Genomic DNA, 18,230 nt, shown 5'->3' with positions numbered 1-18,230 from the left:
ATCTTACACCTAGTTACCCGGATATCGAATAAGTGTGGCGGGGCGCACCAAACAGCTTGCACCATGCTCGCCCGTGCTGTGGCGCATGGGTGAGCTTACGGTTTCCCGGTTTATGAATTACTGCATTCACATGTAAACGCCATCTACCAAATGAAGCGGCACCTTCTGCGCGCGATCAGTGGCCTCCCCGCCTTCATAAGGGTAGACACTCTACACGATGCAGTTCCCCTTCCTCCTCTCGCTAATCTCATCGAAGAGACAAAACTACGCTTCCAATATCAGCTGGACTATTCGCCACAAGAAAAGAGACTCCAAAAATGGGACCACTCAAATAGCCAGTCTGAGAGCACCGATTGAGTCTGAGAGCACCGGGTCCGTGACGATCCCACCATACTCGAAGCAGTAACCGAGTACGCCCTTGAAAACGGACTCTACAAATTAGTGTAACAGCCTGGTAGGCTTCCCCGTTCTGCCTACAATGTGAAATGTCTGCAGCGTGCTCTGGTTTCAGTGTGACCCGCATTGTTTACAGTGTGGACTGTACATTTAAGTGTGAGCTGTGCAGTTTGGTGCCACTGACTGACTTTTATGTGTTCAGTTTGTGATTAGGACCCCAAGACTGCAACTGTGTTCATTGTGCGAGTTGTGACCTTCCCCTTTTCCCCTCATCCTTGCTCCCCCAGGGCCCCATGGCCTCTCGTTTAATAATTTTTTTCACTCAATTAACTTTGACATCTCCCTTCATACAGTTTTCTTCACAGTTATTGAGAATTTTCCATTCTTCAGTGTTCTCAATGTCTTCATTCGTTTTAGACATTCTCCTGCTACAGCTACTGTTGACTGGGTGATTACTGTCGGGCCGCTGTCACTTAGTTGTTGACGTCCCATTTATGCACTCCGGCAAGAACTGCTAATTTGCTCAGAAAATATATTGTAAACTCCTGTGGCTTGCTCCTTACTGATTCCAATCTCGGCTATGTTTTGCAAATGAAATGATTTATTTTGGAATTTTGCCCTAATGTTTAAGTTTATGGCACGCGATATCTGCTCTCGTGCTTTCATGACATGTCGGCAGCCTCTAAGATACCTGAATTGCATCTAAATGAAGTCGACTTGTTTTATTTCGATTGAAGGGTCTTTTCTATGCCTATTCCGTATTTCTTCGTTCGCGGAAAATGTAGTCCTTATTTAAAAAAAATGTCCTTTCAACTCCTACCGATGCGTTACCAGTTTTCCGAATTCCTATAGTGGAGTTTTCTTCGGACCGCTTTCGTCGAGAAGTATTCGACGGACCGCTTAGAGACCTGCTGTTCACCTACTTTTGGGTTAGTCTCCCATCGGTATCATGTACGCTTCTATTCCCGTATTTAATGCTTACAGGAACTGTCACTTGTCCTTGTTCGCATTGGTGGGAAATAGGCTTGTCCTATTTTTATCTTGGACCCATTGTTTTGCCTTAGCCCCATGCGTTTTACTCTTAAGGTATATAACGCATTGACTACCATCACTTTCAGGGTTGGAAATCCACCTTTATGCTCATTTGTGTCAGGATGACGTCCATACCACAGAATAAGCACCGTATTCAATTCGATAAAGATTTCTCCTAGTCTGCTGACTTCGCCTAATTTTGCATTACCAAATAGGGCCAGAAAGCTTCTTAAATAACACAGCTAAGCTCGCATCACTTAGCTTGCCTCACACTTTATATATTGACAGGTTGCATTCCGGTGGTGGAATGCCCCCTACTTAAACGTGCGTATTTTGTCTCTGCCGGGCGCCATCCACGCTGGTTTATGGACGCATTTTACGACTAATTTCCGGATTACGTAGTCCATCGCCAGCAGAGAAAGGGGGCGCGGATCCTAAAAAATGCACAGCATATCCACGGGGTGAATGATGATGAGTGGGCGAAGCTCCTGAGGGGAAATCGTTAGACTGTTTGAGAACCACAATCTGTCGCACACACTGCAACTGTGTCCGAACGTAACGTCTAGAAAGTCTCGCTTAAACCGCGCGTCGGCACCTTGGGGCTGAGCTCGCCTGATGCGTTTTGCAGACGCCTCACGAGCTCTCACTGCATCGGGGTCTGCCTGCCGATACGCGCGCTTTCTCGCCGCTTCCCGTTCTCTGACATTTTGGAGATCCTCTTCGCGCCGCAGCCGTGCCGCTTCGCGTACGGCAGGGTCCTCGCGCCGTTGCCGTGACGCTTGGGCCTCTCGTTCTCGAACACTGGGATCTTGGCGGCGTCGTCGCGCAGCCAGACGACATGCTTCGGCCTCCCGCTCTCGTACGGCAGGATCTTGGCGGCGGCGTCGCGCAGCTTCACGGAGCGCTTCTGCCTCGCGGGCTCGCACATCGGGATTCTGTCTGCGAGCACGCACTGCCGCCGCCTTGCGCGCTCGCCGCTCTGCAGCCTTATCCATCGGGCGACTCCGAGCGCGCGCCAACAGCGAACGGATTTTATTACAACGCTCCCCGCCATCTAGTAAACAATCCAAGAACTAAACTAGAGGTAGCCACGCCATCTAGTTAACAATCCAAGCGCATCTTTTCATCATATACAAGTACCGCCATCTAGTAAACAATCCAAGAACTAAACTAGAGGTAGCCACGCCATCTAGTAAACAATCCAAGAACTAAACTAGAGGTGGCTACATACATACGTCGAGGATGGACAGACCCACTCCTTAAGGAGCTTCGCCCCTAAAAACCGGGATCCGCCAAGTAAGTTATTAGGGGCACGGGAAATCGATAAGTCGGATGATGCTCCCTGGGTAAACTGGAATCAGTCACAAATATTATTGCTTTTCTGCAGAAAACTGTTAGGAAAGAACTGCAGAAATCTTACATCTACAGCGGTGATACAATGATACGGTGAAGAAGTGCTTAATTCATTACTTACCCGAAGTACTGTTATGCCGCATTATGATAAGACAGCATATGGAATTCTGGCTCTCCATATCTAACGGTGACATCACGGTTTCTTACTTCATCATCGGCAGGCTTCTGCTAGTCAATACACTCCAGATAAATTATCACCCGACTACACTGTGATAGCTTTTCCTGACGTAAACGATGCATTGTTCTTGCAAAGTGTCCTCACATTTTTTCAGCACCTACAACCTCATGAATGAAGAAACCTTAGAAGATGCCGAAGAAATTTTTCCATGCTTTCAACGCGTTGAGAGGTAACGTCAGTGAGTGTTTCATGGCTGCTACCATCGTCGCTGACCGATCCCATTTGGTGGGCATGAAAAAACGTTTAGTTATGCTGCCGTTGCATCCAAAAGATAGCACAATCTCCACAAGCCCATGAGAACTCTTCTTAGCGCCACTGGCAAATTCCAGGGGTTGGGATGTAAGAATGTAGGGTAGGTGTGTTGATTGCAGCTGCAGCTTCAGTTTATTATTCAGAGGTCCTGCAAAAATACCGCTCGAAAAATGGTTAACAAGCAAGAAAGAGGTCCAAAGGTTTTGAGGGGGGGAGGGTCTACCGGTTAAAAAGTGCAGAATAGTTGAAAACATATTCAGTATGAGTAAATAAGCAGACGTAGGGTAGTATTCTTTACACAAAACAATAATGAACAAAAATGCAAACAATCTGATGAGAAAGATTTTACTACGAGCAGGGAAAATGCTAGCTACTAGTGATTCGCTGAAGCGACAACGCCACTGCACCCAAATAACAGACATAATTTAAAATGTACGAAAAAAAGATCGCAGGACTTTGTTGACAGGTCGGAGGAGAAAATAAGCACGAAAGCAGATACACTACATTTCAGTGTGTTGAAAACAGCGCGTCTCCACGCAGGACAGAGATAGGAGTGCACAGAACAATCACTATACCCTGTGTACCCCTATCTCTCCGTGTTACTAGTCTCGAACACGGTGTTTTCAACAACATAACTCTTAACAAACTCGTCCACCTTACTGTACTGCCTCAGTGTATTTGTATTTGAGACAATCAAACTAGAATAACAAAACAGAAAGGAAGTGCTTGCACTCACATCTGTGCTAAAAATGGTCGCGAATCTGCACACTTTCTTCCAAAAGCTGTTTGTCCTAACATCGCAAAATGCATCCCTAAGCAAAAGAGTGTGGACCCACCATCTACTGCGTCGTTAGGGATGCGTTGAAACACATTGCACCGAACCCTACTTGCCATAAAATGTACCTGGCGTGCTGCCACGCTACCCAACGGTAATCCTGCTGAGAGACCCACAAATGGCATATCCGAGGCGTAGCCTACCTAGAAAAAAGATATTTCATTCCCTCATCTTTCTACTCTGCAAGCCATTACAAACGACCTCAAAATTACATTTCATCCGACAAACTGGCAGCATTATGGCTCATGAACCTGTGCAACCGAATGCCTTTGAGCAGAAAATACGCAAGGGAAACCAGAAATCATGGAACGTAAGTGCGCCCAACTACCTCGACACTCGCCGTTCTCCAAACCAACCATATCTACGCTCCATGAATCCCGATGTCGCAAGAGGAGCTCTAGTTATAAACGCACTCCTACCTATCAACACAGACTGTGCCTTGAACTTACTAAAATATTTTAAACCAGACGTGCTGTCATCCCTAAAGAAAGACTTATCGATAGCAAGGCTGTAAAAGCATGCGAAGTTACATCCACGCACAGTGAATCAACTTCGCCAACTTCTACGAAAGTTCATTATGATACAGAGTAAGCACCATTACGGGATCATGCACACCCTTGGGCATATCTGCTTGCTTACTAGTTGGTGTTGTAGTTGCTGAGTTCTTCGTCAAAACCATGAATGTCGCTTGTTTGGGTGGGCAGTTGCACTCCTACAACGTTTCACGGTGGAGACGTATCCAGTTGGGCGTCGTTGTCATAGTAACAATAATGGTTAATGGGAGTGTTACCGTGGCAGCAACGCTAACGACGTTATAACTACAAGGACTGTGGTGTGCTTCCAACTTTACCGTCAAACCTAAGTTTTTTATCTGGGAACATGATGAAATTATGCTGACGGACGTCACCCCAAGAGTTAAAATTCCTTCAGATGCTATGATTTCACGAGTGAAGCTGGTATTACACTTTCTAAAACGGAACTACTGCTATGAGCAGTATGAAAGAGAACACAGGAACGCCGAGAAAACACTCTCAGACCCAGATATGGGTGAAACGCAGCGGCCGCCGTCGGAAAGAAAGTGGAAAGGGGGACGCTGTTCTAACAACTGTTCGCCCTGTTCACTGATGCCCTGCGTTGGGCATCTGGAAAGTCTGAACTTCGTATCGCAAGCAGACAGTGATAACACTGTTAGATATTGCGGAACTGGTAATCTTTTACGCCGAATCATTACAAAAGGTAGCTCTTCTTCTTACTTCGATATTGATATAAGGCAAATCTTTTGAATCGGGAAACAATGGTCTATAGGGTGAGTTAGTCAGTTGATTGGTGCTTGCCGAATATTAAAAATAAAGCTAATGAAATAAGGCAATGGCGTCATGCCAACTCATGCTCGCCCTTTGCTTGGTACGTTGGTGCCCTAATAACGCGACAAGGGTTTCAAATACAGGACGAATTTGGGCTAAGAGTACTATCTAGTGTTGTGCGAAGGAAAAGAAGAGTGAATAAAAAAACAGAAAATTATTCTGAGTAAGCCAGTGGGACGATTACCATCTTATAAGCTGACTAACAATGCCAGAGTATCGGCACAATGGCGTAAGATGCTGCTTTGTAGAAATGCCAGCGTGGTGGGAGTGCCAATGGTGAGTGAAAAAGCGCCCTATTTTTCCCCGCTGTTTGTCCGCAGCGCCATCCATGTATCACCGAGTCTGTTAAGAGGCTTTTGCCACACGCCTCTGTGTTCCCTTTCATACTGCTCATAATAGTGGATTCTCGGTCGCGTGAACAGCTTGAACATTCCAAACAACTGCCAAGCATGCCAAGGAACATTTTCTGTTGTTTTTTTCTTTTGCATTTTCACTTTGTTTTTGTGCTCCTTCCAGCTATTGTTAACGCATCTCCTAGTTCTACCTACGTAAACTTTTGTGCACCTTAAGGAGGCTCTGCCTCTTCGAGGGACTCTGAAAAACACTGCAAAAAGTTACTTAGAAATGGGCATGCCACGTGTCGTACGTAGGCAGTTCCCAATCAGTGAAGCCACGAGCGGGAGCGGGAATGGAAAAAATACCCTAAGTGCCCAACGTGTAATGCAAAAAACTCGATCGAACCGTAAGTAACACGCGGGAAAACACCGGGTGCACGTCACAGCTTTCTGATTACCCGTTTGTAGAGTACATAGGCGCATTTTTTTAGGATTTTTTAGGACTCTTCGACCGAAACAATCTGAGGGTACCCGGCACTCAGCCGTCTTTTGGCTTGGTGGCGGAAGGAATCTCACATAAAACGGGCAAGAAACGTGCCGTCACGATAAGTTGAGGAATTGCGCGAAAAAGGTAAACAAATGCGGGGGATATCAGAAAATATAGATTCATTGGCTAGCCACTGTTTCAACAATTCAAAGTTATCGCCTGATCTCGAAAGTACTTGAGTCCTTGGAAAGTGAGACATTTTGTGCGACGAAAGGATCAATTACCAAAGATCTTAACACATGAAAAATTCCCCCCATTTCCCCGAGGGGAAGAATGTGAAAGTGCAAATGCACGAGTTGAATTTGCGCGGTTCGGTAATGTTCACGAAAGAGAGATCACACACACACACACAACTACAAAGAAAGAAAGATGCATTTATTCACAGACACCTATTTTGTGTTGTCGTTGTACTTGATTGCTAGAGCGGATCTCAGCTTTGAAATTTTGTGTCAGTACTCCTTTAAGCAGGTGCATTAGCCCTTCTCACGCCCGATTCTTGGCCAATCCCCCACGTGGGTATGTGCCATGTCAGCGGCCAGGCAGCGCGCGCCCATCTCCCCCCGTTGCCAAGGAAGACGAGGAGATTCCTGGCCAATCCCAAACGTGGGTATGTGCCATGTCAGCGGCCAGGCTGCGCGCGCCCATCTCCACGTGCGCGGACATCGCCGGTGGACGCCCGGCGTGCGCGGACATCGCCGGTGGACGCAGGTTCAGGGTCGCTTAAGAAGTGCATTCGCACTTAAAAAAATGAGCGCCAATCCACTCTGTGAACGTGGCTGTAAACGGCACCCACAACGATAACCCGTGCGACGTCACTTAAACTCACTCACGTCGCTCTACAAATAGTGAAAACGGAGAGAAGGAAAATGCACTTAACCACACCGTCTATTAATTCAAAGAGATATTCTTGGTAAGGTTAAATTAATCCATGATGCATGGACGGTTGTTGGTTGAGTTGTATTGGCGTGACATAAGCGTGGAAACTCTTTTTATAAAATAAAGCTCAAACCCGGTGTTAGACTATCTCCCTTCTCCGTCTCTGCCATCGCGGACGAAGGCCACGAGATCGACGGCAGACACGAAGGATGGGGAGGCGTAGGAGGAGGAAATACTTCTACATTAGGCATTCTGAGCGGTCAAGAGTGCGGCCCAGGGGAGTGGTTCATTCTTCACTGTAGCCCATAGCCCATATTCAGTCCGCGCCACCCGTGCTCTGTCCACCAGCTGAAGCTGGGTAGGCAGAGAGGGGCTGGACAGCAGCATCTCCCATTGCTCTTGTTCGGTAGTTGACGGAAAGAGAGGAGGGTGCTCAGGGATAAAGTCGCACACCCCGATTATGTGGCAGAGTGTTCCTACCCCAAAGCAAAATTTACATTCAGCGTCGAAGCGATTCGGATGCATTAGGGCAAGACACGTCGGGTGTGGGAAGGAGCCGGATTGTATGAGCCGTAGGGTATTTTGTTGTTCTATGGAAAGGTCAGGTACGAAGGCGATACTGCTGGGCTATGTCCCTGAACGAGACAGCGGGTGACTGTCCTCGTGCAGCTCTGTAGCATAGGGCGGGGGGGGGGGGGTAAAAGTGCAGGCTTGGTGAGGGTATTCGTCGCCCTCCATGAAAGCGTGAGCGGGTGTCCTGATGAGCTGAATGGAACCATTTGGGGAGTGGTTTTTTAGCACATGCAGTGCAGGTCAGGAAACAAAACCCGACTGGTAACTCCGGTAGACTTGTTGAGAATCGGTAACTACGTTACGAACCCCTGCTTGAGTGAGAGCCAAGGCGATGGCTACCTCTTCTGCTGCCACCGTGTCTTCGGTCTTGAGTGAGGCACAAGCAAGGAGATTGGTCTGGAGGTAGTCACGATGATGGAGTACTGCTGCCCTCGATGTTGGGAGGCGTCTGTTTAGATAACTGCATTATCCCCACCGAGGGTGGAGTTGAGCGCTTGAGCCCCGGCTTGTCGGCGACCCTCGTCGTGTTAGAGGTTCGTATTTCTATGAAAATGGAACATCTTTAGTTCTTATCGCCAAAACTACAGAAGTACATCAGCCGGTGTGACATCCTGTGCTGCCCAGCAAATATGGTGAAGGATGCGACGACCCGCCGAACTTCTGCTCATTCGGAGCTTCTGAACAGAAAGATGGCCCTCTATCAACTCTTCTTCGCACTCATGGGAAGACCAATGGCTTGCTTAACCGCCTTTCTAATAGTTATATAAAGCATCTTTATGTCCTCCTTGCCAAGAAGAAGACGGGGTTGACATAAGTGATTCTCGAGAGCACAAAAGCTTGAATTAATCGAAAGGTATCGGTTTCCTTGAGGCCTGGCTTCTTGGTGGCAACTCGCCTGATCATGTGTATGATTTTATTGATGTTGTGTTTGAATCGCTGCAAGGATACGTCACTCTTGGTGTTGCACTGAAGATGTAGGCCCAGGATCTTGATGCTGGGGCTTGGAATGATGGCCTGGCCATCAAGAGTATTTGAATGTGTTCCTTGAGGTGTCGTTTGGCGTGAGGGCGGACGACAAGGATCTGAGAGTTTTTACGTGAACACTGGAAGCCACAGGCTTTAGCACATTGGCGTACTAGAAATGAGATGCCATGGTTTGGTGTGAGCTTCCTTAAATCCCTATCACGTGGCATTCAGCGAGAATACGGGGGTTAAACCCGTTGATGTGCTTGGTGATTGCACCACTTGTCTTCCCCGTCTCCGCAAGGGCTCGTAGCTAAATCGGTAAGACAGCGGGCTCTGTCTTCGTTACACTATTCGTTCCAGGTTCGATTCCTCGGGGTGCCAGTAAATTCTTTTATTTGTTCGCGGGAGTTTTTTGTTGACACCAACGGTCGGGAAAGGACCCTTGGGGGGTAGAGGTAGAAAGCTTTGCTTTAAAACGCCTTTCCAGCGTCCGTTATGGATCTGCAGGTGGTCGAATTACAGGCGACTGCACGTTTTTAGTTCGGCGCGCCTCGTAGCCCACGTGTAGCTTCGTCACGGTAAAGCACAATAAAAACTGGCCGCGTATCTACACGCTTCGCTGCGGATGTTGTCAAAAGACGATAGTATTCTGACAAAAGTCTAACGTAACTCCCTCTCTGTATCCCTCGCCCAAATCTTACGCTACTCTTTTCCGGTATGGGTCCACGCATGATAAAGGCAATGAGGAATTGCTGAATCCGATTGAATTTTCCTGTGTTCGTACTTCTGGCGCTTCTGGGTGGAGAACTTGCGTTAATGTTGCGCCTGAAGCTTCACCCACGACCCGAAGGGTTGAGCCGCAATCCAATGCTCGGGCTCCGAGCCCAAGGTTTGTTCACACGCTCTTTTAATGTGGTAGCTTTCTTAGTTGGACCAATGGCGTTCTGTTTAAAACGTAACGGATTTAAAAAAAAACCGGTCGGTCGAGCGAAAAAATCTGGTAAGATCTCTGGACACATGCCCTGTACGTGAAACCGGGCTTCCGTAGTGTTAAAACGGTTGCATGAAAACCACAAAAAAGGAACGGTTTTAGATACGAGGGTACAGCCATCGATCATGGCGAAGGAGTGCAATAGTGTGCCTTTATCTCATCAACCACAATCGGTGTACATTTAAATCGTTCGTACATGCGTTGACTTAGTGCTTGAAAAAATTAGTAGTGCCTTAGCTCTGCTATGCCAGGATATACGTAGCGTGAGCTAAGGTTCAGCAATCCAGTCCAATCCAGTCCAGTCCAGTCCAATTCAGTCTAATCCAGTCCGGTCTAGTCCAGTCCAGTGCAGTCCAGTCCTGTCCAGTCACTGCTCCTCGCGCATGCTGAGCACGGCTCTTCACGAGCCACGGGAAACAGTTATCAGGCGGCTCCGGTGCAGCGTCAGACATGGCTACTGCGCAATTCAGGCGCACACCTGGGCACACGCTGGCGCCAGTGCGTCTGCCGCGGCTATGACAAAACATAATTCAACACAATCCACTTTAATCCAATCCAATCCAAATCCACATCCATTCCAATCCAAGCCAAGCCAAGCCAAACTAATCCAATCGAATGTCCCTCGCGCTTGCGCAGAACGGCCCTTGACGGCACACGAAAAACTGCTCAACCTCGTCCAGTGTAGCTTACGCTACATAATTGTGGCATGGGTTCCTTCTTCGTTTGCAATCTCGGGCCTCGAAGGTTGGAACGACCGGTTCGCCGAACATGCAGGGAAGGTTGGACGCATGTTCAGCTCTCGTGCTTTGCTGAACTTTTTTGGGAAGGGATGGTAAAGTGTTGTAGTATTTTATGGGTAAAATATTGTTTTAAACGTGTTATTTTTGCTGGGAATCGAAAAATTGAGCCTATGTGTATTTAAATCAGAAGAATACTGCATGAACAAAAATAAGTATGTACCTTTTCCCGCAAATACCTCTGCTGATCTTTTGCTCCACAATGAAGGCAAGTATAAAGTGCGTTTCCAGATATATGTCGTTGGGAAACGTCCCGACTCTATATGCGTTTTCTTCGAAGGCAGTTCTAACGCTTATCCTAGCGGCGGTATGGAGGGAAAGACAGACAGGCCAAAATGTTTGGCTTTAGTACCGAGGGAGGCGTGCGCCAGCATGAATTCCATCACGCTCACCGATAAAGAACTGGGGTTTCTTCGCATCCACAGACTGGAGCCTAGGTTTGGGCGGTAGGTATATGGTGCGCTCCATTCATAATAAAATCAATTTGAAGTTCGGCGCAGTCCTTGTGGTCCAGCTTCCGGTGCTGGCGTTATAGCGCTTGTGTCTTTAAGATAACGGTATGGAGCAACTAAATGTTGGGCGACAAGGTAATTCCGCCTGAGTTATTATTTACACCGATAACGCTCCAAAACTGAAAACAAAATATGACAGGAAGAGAGGGATACACAAAGGTTATACGTGCGGTCCTCATAAGTGAACTCGGCATCTAAAAACAGCGGCACAGGATAGTAAGAAAGCCACTAGACCCACCCCCACCCATCCACCAGTCTCGCACACCTTAAACGTTGCGTGAGCTATGACATGGTCTAATCATGTGCTAATAATAACTATACAAACGCTCCTTTACCGCTCCTTATTATTTGCCAAGAGGACTTCGCAAACGAATAAAGGTTACTATGATTTTTCCTACATTCAAATATTGATAATACGATGTCGCTTAATAGATATGTTGAGTAATTAGAAGTCTTTTTTTGGTCCCGACAACTTTACATGCAATTCGTTTGGAGAAAGTGATGTATAATTTAAAATAAACCCACTGCATCGGTGAATTGGAAGTTATTTTGAAAAAGGCTTTCACGGAACCATCATTTCCCAATAAAATTCAAGAAGGTGAACGGAACCATCATTTCCCAATAAAATTCAAGAAGATGAACCGAAAACAAGCGTCCTCTTTTCTAGTGATGCCGACACCGTCACCATTGAGCCGGTGCACAGTTGATACTATGACAGGCGCGGTGACACTTGCGGCAGCATACGCACCTCTTTTTTTTGCGGCCCTCATCCTATTTCGCTGCACACAGCGTCGGGGGAGGAGTTTGAGTGGTTGACGCTTCAGGCTTTAATTTTCGCAATAAATCTTACTTACTGTGGTAACAGGTGCCGTACAATCCATTTTGCGAAGTCAAGGTTTTGAAATAAGTGAAGAATGGAGACGTGTTGCGTACTTGTACCACTTGTAATCTTGTGGTTTTCGTGTAATTAAAAGTTCGATAAATTCGAAGTGTTTCCGGCTCCCTTGGACTTCGTAATAACGGGTGTAGACTGTGCTACAAGTGCCCGGTAAATTACGAAGACAGCAGTAATGAGTGTTTTTTCTGTGTTGTTCAGAAGACCAACAATGCCATCAGAGATTACTTTTGCACTTGTCGATACCAAAATTAACAATGATTTTATAGTTCCTGCGCTGCATGTTGCACTCGGTCTATCACTATGATGAGTGAGATCATCATGTCAGAAATTTATGTTTTGCTTATACTATACCCGGGCGCAACTTAAGAAAGGCAACGGGAGTTGCCGCTGTGCCTCATCACAGCAGCCGCATGTTACTCCGCGCGGCGCAAGTAGTGCGTTACTGGGAATGTTTTTTGCATAGCACGAGGCGTTTCCGTTATTTTTCAGACTTAAAATGCTTTTAACCACTGCAGCGACGACAAACAACTACTTGAGGAAAGGCAGACGATACCACGCATTCATAGCAGTCTCCTTTCAAAACGCGCGCGCCCGTTGACATCCGGGTACGTCGCTTAGGCGGACTGATACCGTACATGAGCTATTGCCGTTCTTAACTTGTTCCCGAGTATACCTCATTAGTTCGAATTTTTCTTCAAGCAACGTACAGGTAACCTGCCGCGTTTTTTTCTGTTTTTTGCGCCACTCTTGATTAGGCCGGTTGGTAAAGACTTCTAAAAGTGTCTTAACGGTATTCAAACGTCTTCGTAGTGATTAGTACCAGCATCAAGGATATAAGTTCGATCAAAATGAGTTACACTTAACCGGCATGAATGACTCAGGATTCAATTTAAAAGTGAAATCCGCATTTTTAAGACATAATAATGCCCTTTACCATTGACCGAAACTCAGTGTCGCTGGAGAGAACTGCGTGGAGCAGAGACGTGTGGGCAGGTGTGCATGCCACTGTGGTTATCGTAGGAGACGCATATGTTCCTCGCGCGGCCCTTTCCTGAAGTGCCCTTATCGCTGTGTACTCAACTCGTACGAGTGTTCTTGCTTCAACCGAAAAACGAGCCATCTGTACAGGCCGCGATAGCGATGTGCTTCATTCGAGCTCTTCGAAGAAAGCTTTGCCATGCGGTCCGTCGCGCACACGGACGAGCAAATATAACGGCCCAGCCCCAGTGGAGTAACCATTTTACAACATGCAATTATTTTGGTTTTCGCAGCCATGACGTGCAACTACCGACAGTTTTTAGCATTTTATGACGAACTGATGTTCTGATAAATGAGCTCACATTTTATCTTGCACAATTCTTTCGCACGTTAGTAACGCGACTTTATTGAGCAGGGCACGCTTCACAGGCACGCACCTGCACTGTTGTTTGTTCGCGGCAATTTGTCAACGCTGTTCGCGACCCCGAAGTGATCGGCGCTTGAAATACATGTGCTGTTCGGGTGCCCTGTTCAGTGGTCCCATTTCATTAAAATAGAAACAAATGCGTGGCGCACTTTTAAATGTAGGGCTTATGGGGCGACCCCTGCCGCTGCTAGAGAATACAGATTGCTCTGAAGGAAGAGGGGCCAGGGAAGATGTAAAGTGGCTGGGGCATGGGGGCCAAGAAACGTTACGTCACCCAATAGCAGCTGCTACGGCAGCTAGAAAAAAAGCGCGCAAAAATGCGGTAAACCCCGTCCTTGCAATGCCCAAGTGTGCCGTAAGGGTAACGATACTAAGGTGTATAAATAGCTAGTAACCAAGACTGTTCCTGTGTTGTAACTGCAGGCAAACTCGGTCATTTAAAGAAGGCCGGAGGTTTCGTTCGCACTCCAAGAAAGCTCAGGACTGTTTGAAAGCTTAGCGCACACCGTGGAGTTAGGCTATTTTGCTGTATTTTATCTGTGTTGGATTCAATGGAAATCTGCGGTGTTACTTCGAAATTATATTACCAGAATTAGCCCCAGAAACCACCCAGACAATTTTCCTCGCAAAACTACTCGTAAGAAAGCGGAATCTTTTAGGGTGTCTTGTGTGGCACATTTTGCCGCAACAAGATCAATTATTTAATCATTGTTAACGAACTTTGTTTGCGTAGTCTAAACAACAATCCCATGTTAAAAAACGTAGTTACTCGATGACCTGAGCAAGCACTCCGGGACGCATTACTTACAATGAACTTCAAGTGGTTTTAATATTATGACACAGGATTGTGTGCAATAACATCGCTTTAATAAACTATACTGTACGCTTGTATCATGATGCAAAAACGTTCTTGACCGGCCGCGAGGCAACGGCCGTGTTTCGACACCTTCGGACTGATATATTTTTGATGGCACCAAAAGGAACAGCATAGGGTTTGGTTCTATCTCCTCTGTTAAAATTCATTGCCATGAAACACATACCTCACCTGCTGCGCTAAAACGGCTACTGATGAACAAAATATGCCCTAAAAACCTGCCGCCCTTTGTCCCTTCCGAGCTCTAAGGAATACGTCCAGAACCCCCTCAAGAACCATTCCGCAGACTCAAATGTGCTCCTGAAAAATTTACCTGGTAACAATGTGGCCGAAGTTGAACGCAGAATATAGCCCAACAAATAACGGTTTCTTAGCCGGTGGGAGGAAAGCATTGGTGGCACATTACTTTCCAAATTCCGTCACTTCACAATTGCAGACCTCGATATCGCAAAAGACGCGTCCGGTGCATGGGCTGGATGCATATTTCAAAAACAATGGTCCGATTTGCTCATCTAACCTGCCAATCTCCTACCCATGGAGTGGTCTACGAGAATCAGATACTGCTCTCATTATCGACGCCAAATTATTTAGGCAAACCTAGCCCTTTTGGCCATACCAGGCACTCGAACCTTGAAGAAGAGAAAAGCTGAAGAAAATAACAATGCAGATACGCAACTGTACATATTGGTTCCCTGTGAAAGCAGTCACCAGAAATCTACTCCACAGGGACAAATAGCGCACAAGAAACCATCTACATAAAGAATGGGCAACATATCCAGTTGACACATCTTCAGCCCACAAAGACGGATTACAGTGCGTTCGCAGCCTTCATTGCGCCACACGCCACGCACAAGACCAGAAGCAACGCCATAAAGCAAGCAGCAAATATTACATCAACACCCTCGACATGCGGACCCATCCTTGTATTCCCGACCTCATGCTGTCGCCGTGGTCTAAAGCTGGTGTGAAGGAATTATCACGGCACGAGCTCCAACCAACGCATTGAAACAGCAGAAGAGGTGGTCATCGCTTTTCAATCGACCATTGTTCACCCTCAAGCAACACACCATTTATGACAATCAAAAACTCCTAGGCAGCTTGTCGAAACGACACCTTTGGCAGTATTTCTTAAGAAGCGCTAACTTTGCTTCCTAAAAAAGGCTTCCTGATATTCACGTAGTTAGACATCGATACACGAGTCGCTCTGTGAAAATAAAGTTGCTCGCATCGTATCCCGGGCTCAACTGGTTCAAAAGAGCAATGAAGCACACTTGGAGGTTCTATTGAAGGGACGGATATATTGACACTACAGCTTCTCAAGCCAAGAATATTTCCTCAACTAATAGCGTCCTTACAAGAGCGAATGCAACTATCATTTTCCCTGCGGAATATTTATACCATAACGGCACTTTAAAAGCCATCTGCCCTACATTCTACCTGGGAATCCGTATATTTATTTATTTATTTATTTATTTCATACATACTGCAGACCACAGTAGGTCCAAGCAGGACGGGCATTTGGTAGATATACAAGTACAAGAAAAATAACAACTCGAGGGCAACAAGACATGCGATTACTCAAGGAATGTGCGCAGAATACGGTTCACTTAACGTGTTCCAGTCAGACACGGTCCGAGGAAAAAACGAATACATAAACGTATCAGTTCTGGCAAAAAACGGGGTTAGTAAGTTAGAATGGAAGTGCCGAGTTGGCCTGGTTGGAAGAAAAGATAAGTACGGGGATGGGTCTACCGACAGTTCGCGGTTCAGCAACAAAAAAAGAAAATCAAGTCGCAAATCACGCCTGCGTGATTCAAGCGTGTGGATGCCGTTATCAAACATTAGCTGGGTTGGGGAATCGGTTCGTGAGTATTTGGAGTAGATAAATCGAATTGCCTTCCTTTGTATACGTTCAAGTTTATTAATATTAACTTTCGTGTGCGGGTCCCATACGACACTGGCATATTCTAGTTTAGGCCTTATATATGATAAATAGCACATCAGTTTTACTTTTGAGGGAGAATTACGCAGTTTATGCCTTAAGAAACCAAGTTTACGAGCGGCTGCACATACGTTTTCAATGTGCAAGTTCCAAGAGAGGGTGTTAGTAATCGTTAGTCCTAAGTATTTGTAGCTTGTTACCTCTTTTAAAAAATCACTTTCTAATTTGTATGCATGCTTTAATGGACGTTCCTTACGGGTAAGCTGCATATAGACACATTTATCAGTATTTAGCGTCATTCCCCACATACTGCACCATTTCGAAATATTTGCAAGGTTGTTATCAAGTTCGGTTTGATCACCAGAACAGTTAATTTTCCTGAATAGAACACAGTCGTCAGCAAACAGTCTAATCTGCACACTAGAATCAATAATATTGACGATGTCATTGATGTAGACAAGGAACAGTATTGGACCCAAGATACTTCCTTGGGGTACACCAGATGTAACATGAAGAGATGCTGATTGGTGATAATTTATGGAAACATATTGTTCCCGGTTACTCACGTAATCCGCGATCCAATTTATCAAAACAGCTGGAAGGCCAATGCGTTGAAGTTTTGTTATTAGTTTATCATTTGGAACCCTATCGAAGGCTTTACTGAAATCTAGAAATATTGCATCAATTTGTCCACTGTTATCAAAGTTTAAGGCAAAAGTGTGAATAACTGTAACTAATTGCGTAACTGTGGAATATCCCTTTCTAAAGCCATGTTGTTTATCAGATAGGATTGAGTGTTCACTTAAAAAGTTGAAGAGTTGGTTTGCTAATATATGTTCGATTAGCTTGCAGCATGAAGATGTTATAGAAATGGGACGATAATTTTGAGGTGACAAGCGGTCACCTTTTTTAAATACGGGAGTGACGCGAGCGGCCTTCCAGTCCGGTGGTAGTGTGGACGCCAACAAAGAGGAGCGAAAAATGATCACAAGAAATTTTGCAATATGTTCAGCGTATCGTTGGAGAAAGACGTTAGGTATGCCATCGGGACCACAAGATGCTTTGGTTTTGAGTTTTAACAGCATAGACAGTACACCAGGATAGGATATAAAAACGGTTTCATGTGGATCAAACACTTGATTAACGTTGTTACAAGAACCGGTACAAGAAAAAACGCTTTGAAAGTACAAATTGAAATTGTCAGCAATAATTTTCTGGTCTGTCACAATTGAACCATCAATTTTTATTTCAGTGATAGGTTTTCTTTTTTTGCCGAGAAACTTCCAAAATTTCTTTGGCTCAGTCCTTATAAATTCAGGCAGAACTACTTTAAAATAGCGGTCTTTCGACTTACGAATGGCCTGGGCTAGGCTGGCCTTGACGTCGTTCATAACACCACAATGCGCATGATTCTTCCGTAACCATTTCAATTTCCTTTTAAGGTGGATTATGTCGCGTGTCATCCAAGGTGTTTGTTTATTAATCTTCTTTTGCTTGTTTGGGATAAATTTATCAATACAGTGAACGCAAGTGGCTTTAAACTGCTCCCATAACGTGCAGACATCATTATTTCCAAACGCAGCAAAGCATGTTTCCATGTAGTCAATGACAGCTAAGTCGTCGGCTCTCGAATAGTTTTTGATGGTACGTAGTGATGACTTTTTATTACTAGAAATCTTTGATAGGGGAACTGAAATGATAACCAGGGAGTGATCGGACAGCCCTTGCTCCACAAAAATTGCGCAGTCCTCATATTCGCGATTGAGGAACACTAGATCCAAAAGGGTACTAGTTGACTCATGCGTTCTGGTCGGTTTATCAACAACTTGCTTGAGGTTGTGCGTAAGCATGATATCAAAAATAATTTCAGTAGCAATCTTGTTTGAGGGGCCTGTTACAAAACGTTCCCAGTTAACTCCGGGCAGATTAAAATCGCCTACTAACAGAATTTTGCTGTTCCTGAATTGGGACATGTGATGTTTTAACACTTCGATGGAAGTATCGCTATCAGAAGGTCTATAAAGTGCAAATAAAATAAAATTAT

Source organism: Haemaphysalis longicornis, unplaced genomic scaffold (genome assembly GCF_048455015.1).
Source record: "Haemaphysalis longicornis isolate Haplotype H1 unplaced genomic scaffold, Haemaphysalis longicornis Haplotype H1 scaffold_6, whole genome shotgun sequence".
In the NCBI taxonomy this organism is placed as follows: Eukaryota; Metazoa; Arthropoda; class Arachnida; order Ixodida; family Ixodidae; genus Haemaphysalis; species Haemaphysalis longicornis.
Note: the sequence above shows the minus strand (reverse complement) of the source record.